We start from the raw sequence: 17262 nt of genomic DNA on the forward strand, positions 1-17262 counted from the left end.
ACAGGGCAATCACTAATCCTACCATAGTGGCTTGCCTGGAGAAGGAAGGGCTTGTTGATTTTCCCACTCTGCAACCCTGGGGCCTAGACCTCCTAAATTGCATGTACTTCACCAAAACTTATGATGTGAACCAAGCTACAAGGCAAGTACTCGATAACGAGGGCCACCCCAAGTGTAAGATTCCTCCCTCTAGATTTTGAGGTGTAAAGGTGTAAGAACCTCCCCTTCTGTTCTAGTAATTATTCCCCTCTCTGAAATAGAAGAAAGATCTTGTTTTACCCTGTTTTGGCCTAGAGAGAGAAAATACACCAAAATATTTAAATAAATTCCCCCCTCTCCCTCCCCTCGGCGGGCTTGCCCTCACATACCCATATACTAGCCGCTTGCCCCACATTTCACACACACTAGCACACTCTCACACACCCACATCACATTCACCCCCCCATGCCCATGCCCTTCATCACCTATGCCTTTACTTCATCATGCACGATGCTCACCCTTTATCACTTACATTCGCACATCCACACACTCACTTTATCATGCATGCCTTCATCACCCACATTCATACTCACTTTATCATGCATGCCTTCATCACCCACATTCATACTCAACTCAGATTCATGGACCCACACACTCATGCACCCACACACTCACATTCACACACCCACTCACACTCACATTCACATTCACATCTTTACTAAATCCTACATACTTACATTCACACACACACTCAACTCACACTCACACACACCCACACACTCACATTCACACACACACTCAACTCACACTCACACTCACACACACACACCCACACACTCACATTCACACACACACACACCCACATCACATTCATCCCATGTCCACGCCCTTCATCACTCGCACTCACCCTTCACTTTATCACCCACACCCATGCTCACGCCCTTCATAACCCCCGTTATCCTTCATTGCCCATGTGCACCCTTCATCACTCACATCTTCAATTCAACACCCACGAATCAACTTCATCACCCATGCTCACGCTCTCCATCATCCCATACACACCTTTAATCACCCCCTACTCACCCTTCATCACCCATGCTCACCCTTCATCACCCATGCGCACCCTTCATCACCAATGTGCACCCCCTTCATCACTCATACTCTACATCACCCATGCGCACCCCCTTCATCACTCACACCTTCACTGCAATGATGCCAATGACTTCACTTCATCACCCATGCTTATTCCCTCCTTCATCATCCATGCTCAGCCTTCATATAACCCATGCCCATGCCTATCATTACCCATGCCTTCACTTCATCATCCATGCTCACCCTTCATCACCCATGCCCATGCCCTGCATTACCCATGCCTTCACTTCATCATCCATGCTCACCCTTCATCACCCATGCCCATGTCCTTCATCACCCATGCTCATGTCCTTCATTACCCAAGCCTTCACACTTTATTAGCCGCACCCATGCTTGCCTACCCATACACACCCTTCATCACCTATGCCTATGCCTTCATGTCTTTCATCGTCCACACTTTCACTTCACTCACACTCACACCCATGCATTTACACCTAAAAACCACTCATGTGTCCACACTAACTACTCCCTCTCACACCCATGATGCCATCACCCAAAAATAAAAAATCGGCCACTCATGCCCATGCATCCCATCACTTGTGCCCACCCCCTTCATCACCTATGCCTTTACTTCATCACCCATGCTTGCTCATCATCACCCTTGCCCATGCCCTTTATCACCCATGCTCAACCCTTGTCCTTCATCACCCATGCTTGCTCATCATCGCCCATGCCCATGCCCATGCCCTTTATCACCCATGCCTTCACATACACTCACACTTACACCTATGCAATCACACAAAATAACTCATGTGTCAATATGCCGACTGCTTGCTCACGTCCCCATAGAGATTGCTCGCATCCCAAAAAAATTCTAGAAAAAAAAATGACCACTTATGCCCATATGATGTTCATACACATTGACCATTCACATGTAAAGAATACACACACACACACACACACACACACACACACACACGTACATATATACACATATATAATAGCAAGAGAGAGGAAGAAGAAGAAGAAGAGAAGAGAGGAAGAAAGAGAAAGCTTAAGAAAATGAAAATGAAAATAAAGAAAAGAAAGAAGAAGAGAAGGGAGGAAGAAGAAGAAGAAAAAGAACACACCGATGCCAATGTTGATAAAATAGATGAAAATGCTACCACAACAAAAAGGCTAGACAAAAAAAGTAATAAAGCGAGAGGAAAAAAAAGGAAGAAAGAAGAACCCCAAAAGTGAATCTTCAAAGTGGATCATCATACAAGTCCGTCGGACTCTTCTTCATGTTGGCACCTCTAGAGGAAAAGAAAGGAAGGAAGAAGAACCCCGAAGGTGAAGCTTCAAAGCACATCATCACACAAGTCCCTCAGTCTCTTCTTTATGTTGCTTCCTTCATCACAAGCTTGAATAGATCCAAATGTTTTTCTTGATTGTGCTAGTAAGATCAAAATAGGTGATGAATCTCATGCTTTATTCTTACCCTCATCATCATAACTTGGTGTTTTGGTTATGACACCACACCCTCCTCTCAAGCTCTTCAAGTGGGATCAATAAAATCCAAAAAGCTTCTAAGGCTTTCTTCTTGTCACTTTATTTTTCCTCCTATCCATTCGTGGAGTCATTGTTCATGCTTAAGTCGATTAAACATTTTTTTATATGCTTGAGTTAGATGAGCACAGCACTCCACATTAAACATTTGTTTATGCTTGTGTCAACTGAGTAAATGTGCTCTCCCCTTAACCTAAGGGCATAACCCTTACACAAGGAACACGTGTATATCAAGGTGGATCTCATTGATCAAGTTACCAAGCTAGTTGAACAACCACAACTAAAGTAGTCCATAATTTACAAGCACCCTTACCTCCTCATGCTGTCATGTGGTACTTTTCCACAGAGCCGCAAAATGCAACCATGTACTAGCTCATCCGTCACATCCTCACTCCATTGGCATAGTGGAATGCTTCCTTTAATAAGGAGGCAAAATTAGTGCTTCCTTTGCCTAGCTCTGGAGATAAGAAGGAGATAGCCTTCGTGGTGGTTCTCTCACAATCAGTGAATGAAGAAGAAGCTAATGAGATGGAGAAGCCTATAATCAAACCTATTAAAGTAGGTAGGGAAGAGAGAGTGCTCACAAGTATTCTATTTGCAAGGGAATAGATGGCTAGCTTATAATGCCCAAGCAAAAACCAGTAGCCACCATTTATAATGAGAAAGCTATCCTTGAGAAAAAATATATGCTAAGTGGAAGCCCAAGAAACATAGTTGTACTCACAATCATGATGTTAGAAGCGTAAGGATTTTATGAAGGGAACCCTTCCATTTGGGTCTAAATACTAAGCCATGTTCCATAATCTCATAATCTAGCTACCCTAACAATTCCATAGAAGCTCACCCTAGTAACACCCCATTGGATCTTGATAAAGCTGTTAGAAGCTCAAGGCTTCTACAAAGGGAACTCCTATATTTAGGTCACAAGGTGAAAGGAACCATCCTCGTAAGCCTCTACAAACATGCTAAGGGATTGAGGTACGGGTTCCTTTAACCTCGTGACCAGATTGTAGGGGTCCCATTCATAGAAGCCTCTACAAACATGCTAAAGGCTCCATCAAATGCCAAACCACACAAATAGAGTGGAGAACTAAAGTCTTGCCTACACCTAAAGCCTAAGCTAGAATGGAGAGTAATGGCTACCACTTCTATAGAGCATCAAGAGCCATCACCTAACCTAGAGAAGTATGAAGGTCCTCCAAACTCCATGCATCAAGAGGTATTACTTTATGAATGACCCTACCCATTCCCACTCCCATCAAAGAAGAGCCACCCATGGTGCTAAACCACTAAGCGAGCTATGCATTAACTCCATGCAGCATCAAGATGTATTACTTTATGAATGACCCTACCCATTTCTACCTATATCAAAGAAGAGCCACCGAGATGGTGCCAAACCCCTAAGAGAGCTATGGATTAACTCTCATAGCATGGCCAAGCACTATGAAGGCTCAAAAGAATCACTAAGGTCCCTTAACACCCATGTGTACCATGCTAGCACCACTCCCATCAAAGAAGAGCCACCCATGGTGCTAAACCCCCAAACGAGCTACGCGTTAACTCTCATAGCACCACCAAGCACTTTGAAGGCTCAAAATAAACACCAGGGTCCCATACACCCCTATAAAATATGCTAACACCAACTTACCAAACCAGAAGTGCACCAACAAAGTCATAGTACCACCAAGCGCTTTGAAGGCTCAAAATAAACACCAGGGTCTCATACACCCATGTATGCCATGCTTACACCAACTTACCAACCAAAAGTGCACCAGCAAAGTCAACAATGGTAACATCCAAGGTTTCATCATGGATGAGCAAGCAATTTTCCACCTTTATTTAGTAAATACTTCTACATGACATTTTCTTCAACATGTGCTTGCACAATTATTGCAATAATTATTCCCTCTCCTAAAGAACTTTCAACTTTTTTGTGATTGCATCAAGTTTTAACTTTTTCTTAAAGAAAACTCACATTTATTAAGGCACTCCCAATATTCCTAGCATAGGATAGTATAGGTAATTTGGATGGTGACACTAGTTCAAATGTAACTGTGGGATCTGTTCTCCACACCTCCCATGCATTGGTGACACTTTATGTGAAGAAGAGCATTATTTCTCATATTTGCTAATGTAAAAATACCAAGCAAGCTGTGCTTTACCACATGCACTGCCAGGTGTGCAAGGAGGCACGAGTGGCCTACTTGCGTAGGCAGTTAGAGTTTGAGCATATAAATGAGGGAGATTTAATGGATGATTTCCTCACAAGGATGTATTAATGAGGCCTATGTGGTTCATTGGTGTGTGTAATATTCTCTCAGCTTGACAAGATTCATACTAGGGTTTGGTATATCCACACTTTGGCTCATGAAGGATGACCCCAATGCCCTTATGTTTGATGAGTTAGTTGTAGTGCTCTTACAAGAAGAGCAATCTCAGCAAAACTAAACTAGTATGCATATGGGAGATCATGCATTCATTGCAAGTTAAAAAGGCAAAGGTAAAGCCTTTTCTTAGGACGACTATAAGCTAAAGGTAGAATTAGCCTACTAATCAACTCAGTCTTTTGTGGCAAGAATGAGTTAGTTGTAGTGCTCTTACAAGAAGAGCAATCTCAGCAAAACTAAACTAGTATGCATATGGGAGATCATGCATTCATTGCAAGTTAAAAAGGCAAAGGTAAAGCCTTTTCTTAGGACGACTATAAGCTAAAGGTAGAATTAGCCTACTAATCAACTCAGTCTTTTGTGGCAAGAATGTTAAGAAGGGGCCTAAGAAGAAAGGAAAATGCAACTACTATGGAAAGCCATGCCATTATATCAATGAATATAGAAAAAGGTTGGAGAAGGAGAAGGAGAAGAAGAAAGAGTCAAGCATGGTTGTGATTGATGCATTAGTACCAAGTGCTCTCAAAGGAGGAGTCAACGAACTATGCACATGATGATTAGGCATTCATTGTGCACTATAGCTATGACCCTTCTATCCATGATATATGCATGTCAGTGATAGATCAGCATGTTTGGTATTTTGATAAAAGTTCTAGTAAGCACATTACTTCTTAGTATGATTTATTTTCCTCAGTGAAAGGAGTTTGTAAGGTTGTTCTCACACTATTGAAAAGGTTGTTCTCACACTATTGAAAATGGTGGGACAATCACTCTCTCAAAAGTCTTGGCTATATGCGAAGGATTAAAAAGAACTTGAAGTCAGTCTTTTCCATTGCTAGGGTAGACCTAGTGGTAAGATTTATTGATGACGCATGTACAGTTCATGACTGGAGTGATGGAGACATCACCATGGTATCCGGTACTCTAAGCCATGGCTTTATAAGTTGGATAGGTATGAGAGATTGGCACATAATGCTTCTTTAGTTTTGTGCCACTTGTGTTGAGTGATGCAGAGCTATAGCATGCCCACTTTGGTCACTTGAATTTTTGCATAGTCAGTTGTGCCTTAAGATGGTCCAAAATGCGAAAGCTTGAGGCCCTTCTCAAATATGTATATGTGAGGGGTGTATTTTAGGCAAAATGCAATGGGCATCACTCCGGAAAGATGGATCAATAAGGTTTGTCTAGAAATTATAGCTTATATATAGCAATGTATGTGGTCCTATGAAGACACCATCAATTGCAGGCTACTTAGGCACACCTAGAACAGCTAGGTCTATCCTATAAAAGCAAAGTTATAAGTTTTTACATGCTTCATACACTTTATGTCTCTATATGTAAAGTTGGTACCCTTTGTATAGATCGAGTGTGGGAGTATATGTCCAAGGAGTTTCATGTACATATGGCTAAAAGAGGCATAAAACATCAATGCACATTGCCTTATACGCCTTAGTAAAATGGTGTTTTCTCGCTTTGAAAATACCACCCTAGTTTTTTCATGGCATTTTTGGTTATCCTTTAGTTGTGATTATGGAGGGAGGGTGTTCAATATGGCATCACTTATCCACATGTTCAGCTTTTTGGACTCTTAGGTTCCCATTCATCCAATCAAATAAGGCTCTCCAAAAAGAGAACTTATCAAAACGTGGACTTCCTAGGATAAGAAGAATGTGAGGCATAGTATGTCATGCAGTGGATATTTACACTCGCTTATTTTGTACTCACTTTGAGAGGCATAGTATGTCCTATAGTGGATATTTACACTCGCTTATTTCATACTCACTTTGAGACCTACCAATGTGTAAGGCCCTATGCGTTCTAAAGGTAGAGTCTTCGGTCTTTTTATAGCTCCTTGAGAATGGTTATGGGTTCGATCAAGGCCTTTGGCAATGCTCTGAGATTCCTCATTGGTTTTATGTTGACTCTGGAATAGGGTATGGGATATGCTTGGGTGGGGTTAGTGGTTTGTACTTGACCACTTGCTCATTGGTTTTATGTTGACTCTAGAATAGGGTATGGGATATGCTTGGGTAGGGTTAGTGGTTTGTACTTGACCACTTGCTCAAGTACTATCTCTAGTTCAACCTACACCCTCCTCACAAGCTTTTGGGCTTGTTTCATTTTCTCTTTCATAGGGTTGGGATACTCCTTGTTTGCGTAGTTGATGTTTTTCTTTTTTTAAGGAAGAGCAAGGTTAAGCATGATAGAACTTGTTTTATCTACAAGGGAGCTAGTTTTTTGGGCCTCTAGGCTTAGGTTCATTTGCCTTTTAAGGGCCTACCTTGTAGCCTTTGGGGCTTACACCTCCGGCTCTTTTGTTGCTTGCTTCAAAGTTGAAGCTTGAGCTAGGTGCTTATTGGCACACTTGGATGTTCCCTTGAGTACTGCCCTTATCTTGGCTTAGAGCCTTATGATGGCATTAAGGGAGACTATATGAATAAGTCCTCCTTGTACACTTAATAAGTTAAGGTGTCTCATTGACGTCGTAATAAGTGATGCTTCTACCACTAGGGCAATTATCACTATTTTGGGATAATCCTTATAAGCATGATCAAATTTGCACTTAGAACATGTGCCTCCATAAGGAATTATGTATGGTATTCGGAGTTCTTGGAGCACTCGGGGGATTTGTGTTGAAATACAAGTGAATAGGGTGTGTGCAAGCGGGAACAAGCCCTTGGTTAGAGGTTGTAAAAGAGAATGTGTAAATGTGAAAGAACCTGTGAAAAGGTGAGAAGAATCTACTGGGAGAGAATAAAGGGTAACATGAGAAGATTTAGGAAGTGTGGAGATATTCTGGGAAAAGTGAAGAGGTGGAGAGAATCAAGCAAAAGAGGTGGAGATATTCTAGGAGAGGTGGAGTGAATCAAGGAGAAATCAGTGGGATTTGATGCTTGGATGTAAACTCTATAAATTGAGGCATTGCCCTAATGAGAATTTGTAGGTTTTTTATTATCCATGCCTACATTAAGCTATTTGCTAATTACTTACTAATTACATCTTAATTATGTACTAATTACACACTAATTACATCTTAATTATTTACCAATTACATCTTAATTATTTGCTAATCACTTCGTTAATGATGTTGATTCTAGTATTTGATCCACCATAGCTCATCACATTGCCCTAATTTCAACATGGTATTAGAGCCATGCCTAGAATCCAGCAGGTTTATGAGCCCATCATCTAATTAATTAGGATTAGTAGATAATTAGAAATTAATTAAAATTTTAGCTATTTTTTAACTCACCTGTGTACCCCCAGCCAGTGGAGGAACTCCCTCTCCTTGCACACATCAAATTAGGCCAAGTCCTTTTAGGTACTTAAACTAGACTCAAGGGGCTACAGTCATCTCAAAGGAATTGAAGCAAATCAGCGCAGAACACCAGCAGCAGCAGCACGTTTTACAGGCATCGTTTTTCAGAAGGAAAATTGAGATCTCTACTTCATCAAATCAAATCAGCCTAATTCCTCTTAGCCTCAGGGGTTTTCAAGCATGCTCTACAAGCTGGTGAAGACAAAATTCAATTTGATCAAGTCTATAGTGAGATCCAAGCTCTTCATCAAATCTACAAGTGACTCTGGTAAAACAGAGATTAAGCTTTCAATATTTGGTCAAATCTTTTATTTCTTGGCTTAATCCTCTACTAGACTCATTGCTATTTATGGCTTTGAAAGCATTTGAGCTCATTTGAAGTCTAAGGCACCAGATCTGGACTCCCCGCATACTTTGTTTTTTGCACACAAAACAGTGGATTAATTTGCTAATCAGTGATTAATCAATGCTAATCACTATATTTTGGTGTAGTTGAGGGTTAAAATTAACCATTAGTATCTGATACAGATCCCTATAACTTCAGATTGCAATTCAGAGTTGGTTTGATACTCCAACCATTCCGTACAAATTGGTTACCCTTGTTGATTTAATGTAATTTCTGGTGATTTTATGCTGATAAATTTGTTTCCTCTTAAACACCAAATTGAGTTGTAAAAGGGTAGACACTGCCCTTAAATCTTGAAATTGGATCAAGAGGTAAGACCCCCCACATCATCATGAGTACAACACATGAAATAGCCAAATTTAATGGGGAGCAATTTTACACATGGCAGACAAAAACCGTGCATTTGCTCATGAGGAAAAATCTGTGGGGCTAGTTGAGGGAAGAGATGAATGTCCAGAGAGGGGAAAATGAGTGGAAGAGCGGGAATGAAAAAGCATTGGGACTTATTGCACTCAGTTTAAATGATGAAATCATTCATCACATCACAGGGATACAATGGGCAAAAGATGCATGGGATGAACTCAATAAATTATTTGGGACACAAGCAAAAAATTCAAAGGTAAATCTATTAATGCAATTCTACAAATTGGACATGAAGGAAAGTGAACCTTTAATCACACACTTGAACAGATATAAAAGCATTAACAGCTATTGGCAAAAAGGTAGAAGATGATGAGGCACTAGAGCTGTACTTCTGAAGAGTGTGGACAAAGGAGAATATGAAAACATTGTAGCAACACTAAAGAATGTACCTGAATTGAAGCTACACGAGATAGAAGCAGGTCTACTAGAGCAAGAGAGCAAAGGCAAAGAGAAGAAATGGCTCGACTCAACAGCAGGAGAAGAAAAAGCATTCTTCACCCGAGGAGGATTCTCTCTCGAGGACGAGGACGAGGACGAGGACGAGGAAGAGGTAGAGTAGGAGGAAGGACCTTCACTTGCCACAACTATGGAAAGCCAGGACACATGGCAAGAGACTGCTACAGCAAACCCAGTGGAAAAGGAACGACATCGGCAAACTTCATGGAGGCTCCTATAAGGAAGAGGAGTCGGATCATCTTTTCTGAGAGAGAGAAAGAGAGAGAGAGAGAGAGAGACCCCACAACCCAATGTAACCTGCCCCAACAAAGTAAAACCACCTCTAAGCCACCGATGATGTAGGCCACGTGGTAGATAGATGTGTGAGGCTGTAAAAGAGAATGTGTAAATGTGAAAGAACCTGTGAAAAGGTGAGAAGAATCTACTGGGAGAGAATAAAGGGTAGCACATGAGAAGATTTAGGAAGTGTGGAGATATTCTGGGAAAAGTGAAGAGGTGGAGAGAATCAAGCAAAAGAGGTGGAGATATTCTGGGAGAGGTGGACTGAATCAAGGAGAAGTCAGTGGGATTTGATGCTTGGATGTAAACTCTATAAATTGAGGCATTGCCCTAATGAGAATTTGCTGGCTTTTGATTACCCATGCCTACATTAAGCGATTTGCCTAATTATGCACTAATTATTTGCTCACTAATTATGCACTAATTATTTGCTAATCACTTTGTTAATGATGTTGATTCTAGTATTTGATCCACCATAGCTCATCACATGCCCTAATTTCAACAATTTGAAACAAGGTCTTTGTGTGAGGACATTTTGTAATATGGTGTGGGCCTTTACATCAAAATTTTTACATTGATGGGTCTAGGTACTGTATTGTTGAGGTCTCTCACTCTTTATTGCACTATGTCTTCAAACGGAGAGGCATAGTCTATGGCAAAATGTGCTGCTACAAGATACTTATAGGGATCATACCACTATTGCTCAATCATAAGGGTCATGTTGTTCATAAGACTCATAGCTCTCTTATTCTTGGGTTTCTATCACTACAGGCAGAGTCATTGAGTATTGTATACTAGTGTGCATGGACTGGTGTGCAGTTCTTGCACGAACTAAATGAGATGGCAGTACTGCAGGTGGATATGTCATTTATGGGGGTCTATAAATACCTCTCGAAAAGGGGTTTTGGTAAGGTAGGTTGTACTGGAGCCTATGTCGGTTGAGGAGCACTGGGGTAGTACTGGAGCCTATGTCGGTTGAGGGTGGGTAAGGCTAATGGTTTCCTTGGTGTGGTGTTACCTTGGTGTGCGGGGAGAATACATCATGGCACACCAAAGTCCACCCTATAGGTTTTCCTTAGTACTACCAACAGTTGAATTTCATGCTTAGTGAGGGTGTGTAGAAATGGATTAACATCAACATTTTGATATAATAAGAATGCAAGAAAATGATCAAGGCTAATGACAAAACTATGGCATAATGAGATTGTTGGATATGAAAGGAGATACCCTGCACAAACTCACAAATAAAACACACACATGCACATAAGCGTAGAGAGTGACAGAGACGATGCAAATGCTGGAAGTATATACAATATGTTCTCACGAGGAAAAAACCCCTGCCAGCACAGGGTAAAGAGTGCTCGTGATTAGCGATGTTCACACCTGAGCTTCTTGGAGGCAGAAGGCTAATAAACCCCCTAAAGGTGAATGGCATGAATGAATACAGGGTGCAACAGACTACCCTGGTAGAGGTAATAAGTTCAAAGCTTGTCAGAAAACTTCAAACTTTTCCCTGAAAAGAGGCTTGGTAAATCGATCTGCCACATTGGCATGTGTTGACACATAGGTTAAGGCTATTTTTCGAGGCTATTTCTCGAGCATGGAGCCATTCTATGACATAGTGATAATGCACCTCAATGTGCTTCATCTGCGCATGGAAAATTGGATTCCATATAACTGCAAATGCGCTTTGACTGCCAGTGTAAAGGGTGGTAGCAGACTGCTATCTGATATACCAAGATTAGCCCAAAAGAGGGCAGAGCCAGACACACAGTAGCTGTGAAGAATGCCTTGTATTTAGCTTTGCAGCTAGACGAGGTCAGCTTCTTCTTTCTCAGCCATGAGATGCATGAGCTTCCAAGAAGGAGACAATATCCACTGGTTGAGTCTCTTGTGTCAGAACATCATGCCCATTCATTGTCTATGTAGGTGGACAAGCATAAAGAATCCGCACTGCTGTAAAACAATGGATAGTGTTGGAGTGCCTTGAAGGTAGTGGAAGACATGCTCCACTGCTTGCCAATGTCGAGTGCCGAGACAATGCGTAAACCTGCTCAATTATGACACTACATGCATAAACCTGCTCAATTATGACACTACATGCTAAAACCTGCTCAATTGTGACACTACATGCTGAATTTTAGATGGGTAGTGCACAGGTATATAAGGCATTCGATAGCTTGCTGATAGGTAGCAACATCAAAGGGCTCATAAGAGTTCTCAATTGACAGGTGGACACCGGGTTCCACAGGAGTAGAAACAGGTTTACTATCTGCCATTTGGAATCTTTCCAAGAGCTGCTCAATGTATCTTCTCTATGATGACATGATGCCCCCATCAGTCGTCGGAACAAAATACATACCCAAATAATAATGTAGAAGACCCATGTCAGAAACATCAAATGCATTCTGCAGGTCATGTGCCTCTCATCAGGGCCTGTCATGAGCAGATCGTCTACATAAAGGTTCACGATAAGGATATGATCCCGTTATTTGCAGACATAAAGAGTTTTCTCAATGGGGCTATTCTAAATCAGGCAAGAGAGCAAGTCTGCATGTATCTTCCGATACCAAGCACGAGGATCTTGTTTAAGGCCATATAGTGCTTTCCACAATCTGCATGCTCGATGCTCTACCCTGTGCTGATCAAATCCAGGAGGTTGTGTGACATAAACCTCTTCCTACAAAGCACCATTAAAAAAATGCAGTTTTGAAATCCAATTAATGCACATTTCAACGTTTATGCACAACCAATGCAACCAAAGTCCGGATGGTCATCATACGTGATGTAGGTACAAATCATAGCCAATGCCTTCTCCATTGGGCATAGCCCTTGGCAACTAATCAAGCCTTATACTCGATCAATGGAGCCGTCAGGCTTTTGCTTTAAGCTTTAGCACCCACTTGGTGCCTTAAGCACACTTGCTAGCAGTAGGTAGATCACACAACTCCCATGTATCATTTATGGCAATGGAGTCTAACTCCAAACACATGGCTGAAACCCAATTGTCATCCTCCAATGCATCAAAGTGAGAAAGCGATTTCTCATTCACTACAGTAGCAATAACAAGGGTTGTGTCTACAAAATGAGATGCATGTCTAGAGGTAGCTCATGTTCTTCCTAGCAAAGGTGCAAGTAGCTTGCTATTATGCAAGGTAGCCTGGAGCCTCTGAGAATCATGAATAGCTACATCCTCTTCAATTAGTGCATCACCCAAGGCGTCCAGATTAAAGGGTTGTTGATTCAAAGCACTAGGGATATTGTTAAATTTCTGAATCTATTGAAGGCAGTAAGTTGACTCAAAGCCAAGGAAGGCTTTGATGAGTCAGCACTAGTACCAAACAAGGAAACAATGTATCAAATATAACTAGAGTATCATGGATGGCTGTATAGCTGACATGAGAGCATAGGTTGAGATGCATATTCATCAAAGACGACATTGCTAGATACAATCAGCTTCTGAACAAACATCCAACCGATATCCTTTTCTCTCACTACTATATCCCACAAAGATACATTTCAAAGCCTTTGCTTCAAGCTTATGTTTGTGATGTGCTGGTACATACACATAAGCAGACAATCAAAAAAGTGCATAGGAGTAATGACTGGAATTTTGCCATTTCAAGCTTCATTAGCTGTCCATAGATTTCAAGGCCTTAATCGGACAGTGGTTTAGTACATAATTAGCACATATATGACCACTTCAAGCCAAAATCTAGAAGGCATATCCTTGGTTTTGAGCATACGTCTGGCCGTTTCCATGAGTGTCCGATCCCTACTTTCAGTCACACAATTTTGTTGTGGTATATAAGGAGTAGTACACTGATGACAAATGCCACATGATAGCATAAAAGCAACAAATTCATTTGACATATATTCCCCCCTCGCAATGTAAGTAACTTATGGTTATAAGAATTCTTAGCAAGAGGAAGAAACTGACGAAAAGATGAAAAGGCATCCCACTTGACCTTCAGACCATACACCCAACAGAATTGTGTGTAATCATCAATGAAAGTCATGAAGTACAGATGTCTGCCAAAAGAGAGAGCTCGTATAAGACCATAGAGATCACTATGCATTAGCTCCAATGGGTGAGTAGCACGCACAGTGCCATCTGTCAAAATTATGGAGAGTATGCACAATGAAAGCAATAGTTAATGGCAAGATAGAGCAACATATATGAGAGAGAGAGCAAGAACACAAGATGTATAGAAAGCTTCTATGTTACCTTCTATTTTAGCCACTCCAAGGTTGGCTTAACCTTCACCTTCAAGTGTTGTGTTATAAAAAGTGAGGCCTCCTGCCCTTTATATAGGGTCCACCACAAGGGCTAGGGTTGGTGGGCTAACCCTAGATCCCTTTTCCACCCACATGCCCACTTTATTTGGGGTGTGTTCACACCTACATGACCTCTTTGTCTCACCCTTTATCACTTGTACATCATATATTTCAACACCATCTTTTTGAAACAACTGACGATGCATCTTTTCGAGTATATATCCCTTGCATACATGCTTGTGGGGGAGCTACATAGGCAGTAGCTCGTGAACCATAGCTTGATGTTGTAAATCGCAGAAGAGATGGAAAATTCAAATGACCAAATTGAGCATGCTAGAGCTCAGTGTCACACTGGATCTGTGGTGTGGAAACAATCAAAGCATCTGCATGAGGATCAGGACTCCTATCATACATGTCAAGCCTATAAAGGCCATTGTATGTCCAGAATAACCTCATCAATATTGATCAATTGTTCCCGCAGATCCTTGATGTGGGTTAGAAATGCATCCATAGATTCACCCTATGTCAGATGCTCCAAGTCAAGCTTTTTCCGAAGATAGGCAACTTGGGCTTCATTGCGGATCTGATATAGAGAGGCAAGGACATCACATGCACTCTTAGTGAATGTACATGAATAGATGTGAGGAATAACTTGCCGTTTGTAGGACAGAGCAATAAGTGCATGCACTTGTGCATCTTTGGCATCCCATCTGAGTTGTTCTGGTGTAGAAGGAACATGAGCGGGCTATACACACTGCCACTAGAACCCAAAGTCACTGGTTCCAACAATGGTCCACTAGACGTGCAGACATAGCAATAAGTGCATGTGCCTATGCATCTTTGGCATCCCATCTGAGTTGTTATGGTGTAGAAGGAACAAGTGCAGGCTATACACTGCCACTAGAACCCAAGTCACTAGTCCCACCAATGGATCCACTGGACATGTAGACAACAGATGTGGACTTAGCAAGCCAGAGGTCAACATAAGATTCATATACCCACACAGGTTCATATACCCACACAGGTTCTTTGCCACCGAAACATGATGCATCATATATACCCACATGGGATAGTTGGTTCCATCCAACTTGTCTCCTCAACATCATGCTGCCAAACAACTCATTGGTGTTCCTAGACATTTTGCAGAGCAAAGGAGTATATAGATTAAAGGATGTCGACAAAGGGAGTATCCCTACAAGGGAGTCAAAGTACTTTAGATGTCTGTAGAGGGTTGTGCAAACTTTCCAGATCAGCAATCTACAGTTGGAAGCTGCACAGTCAGAATCGAGTGTTGCAAAATCGCTAAGTGTGGAATCAGATGGGGAATCAAGAGGTCAAAATTTACTGCCTGATGAGGAATCAATTGGTCGAAAAGCTGATGGAATGAGTAAGTCAAAAGCTGACATAGAATCAGCAAGATGGAAGCTGACATAGAATCAACAAGTCAAAAGCTGACATGGAATCAGCAAGTCAAAAGCTAATGGGGCATCAACATGTTGGAATTTGATGTGGAATCAACAGGACGAAATCTGATGAGCACGTTAGAATATGCAATTTCAAAGGCTAAGGCTGACACAAAATCTACAGTGTCAGAGGCTGAGGCTGATGCAGAATCAGAACTGCAAAATCTGCAAGTTGGAGTCTATAGGTCGGAGACGGTAAGCGGAAGTAGTTAATGTGGATTCGGCTAGAAGAAGATAAGAAATACTAACTCCACTAAAAGTAAACCCAGCCAAGAAAGTAAACCCCACTGAAAGTAAACCCCACTGAAAGTAAACCCAGCCAAGAAAGTAAACTTAGCCAAGAAAGTAAACCTGGCCAAGGAAGTAGGAAGCTGCTGAATCCAAAATGCCAAGCACTGGCTTAAAGTAGGAAGCTGAAGACATAAAATGGACTTCTGAAGGTAGAGAGCCAAATGTTGAAGGCGTAGAGCGATGTGCTAAAAATCGAAAGCCACATGATGAAGACGGAGAGCTAAGTGCTGAATGTTGAATACTGAAAGCTAAAAACTGAATGTTGAATACTGAAAGCTAAAAACTGAATGCGAAAAGCGAAGGGCTGAGCTACGAACTGGGCAAAATTGACTAATGCAGCTAAATGAGCTGACTAAGAAAAATTAACTAATGCAAAGGTCAAATGCTCAAAACAAAATTGACGAACAGTGGCACAAAGTAGATACACTAAAAATTACAAAAAAGGGACAAAAACCCTAGAACTCAAGAAAAGACAAGTCCTTACCTGAGATGTACAATGGTGCAGCTTAATGAGCCGTAATGTACAATGGTGCAGCTTAATGAGCCGCGACGACAGTGATTGGCGGGCGAAGAGCTATTGGGTGTGAAGCCAAAATCTAAACCCTAGGCATTGTCTTCAAGACAACAAGGCTCTGATACCAATGTTGGATGTGAAAGGAGATGCCCTACACAAACTCACAGACAAAACACGCACACGAGCTTAGAGAGCAACAGAGACAATGCGAAAGTTGGAAGTACTTAATTAGATAATGAGAGAGTGGAGTACAACTTACTAGTAGCCCTAGCACTTGGGCTAATGTGGGTGACACACTAAGGGTGTGTTCTCACAGGAAAAAACCTCTCCTAGCATAGGATGATCAATGTTGTTCGCACCTAAGCTTTCCGGGGGCAGAAGTCTAACAGAGACAAAATAAGAGATTTAGCAAAAATCTCATATATCATTCCATTAGATAGGGGCCTTTAAATAGAATTGAGTACATCCACTAATTGTGAGTATCATTCCATTAGATAGGGGCCTTTATATAGACTTAAGTATAGCCACTAATAATTGCGACTTCATAAACTTGATTAAGTCATCTCCTACCTAGATTTGAGGACCACTCCCCTTGAATTGAGCACCCACTTGGGACCTCTTCTCACCTAATTCTAGGTGCCTAATTTTGGGCACACTTTGGGTTGGACATTCCACATTCTCCTTCACATTTGGGCCTTTGAACCTTAGTCCTATGACTAGTATGTTTGTTGCTTTTCTTGCATGCCATTACCACCACAAGGAGCTTCAAGCAAGCAAAACAATGGATATTTGCCAAAGCTGTTTTTCGACGATGGTGGTTGGAG

The sequence above is a fragment of the Cibotium barometz genome, chromosome 50 (assembly GCF_041138505.1).
Source record: "Cibotium barometz isolate CiBa-2024 chromosome 50, ASM4113850v1, whole genome shotgun sequence".
In the NCBI taxonomy this organism is placed as follows: domain Eukaryota; kingdom Viridiplantae; phylum Streptophyta; class Polypodiopsida; order Cyatheales; family Cibotiaceae; genus Cibotium; species Cibotium barometz.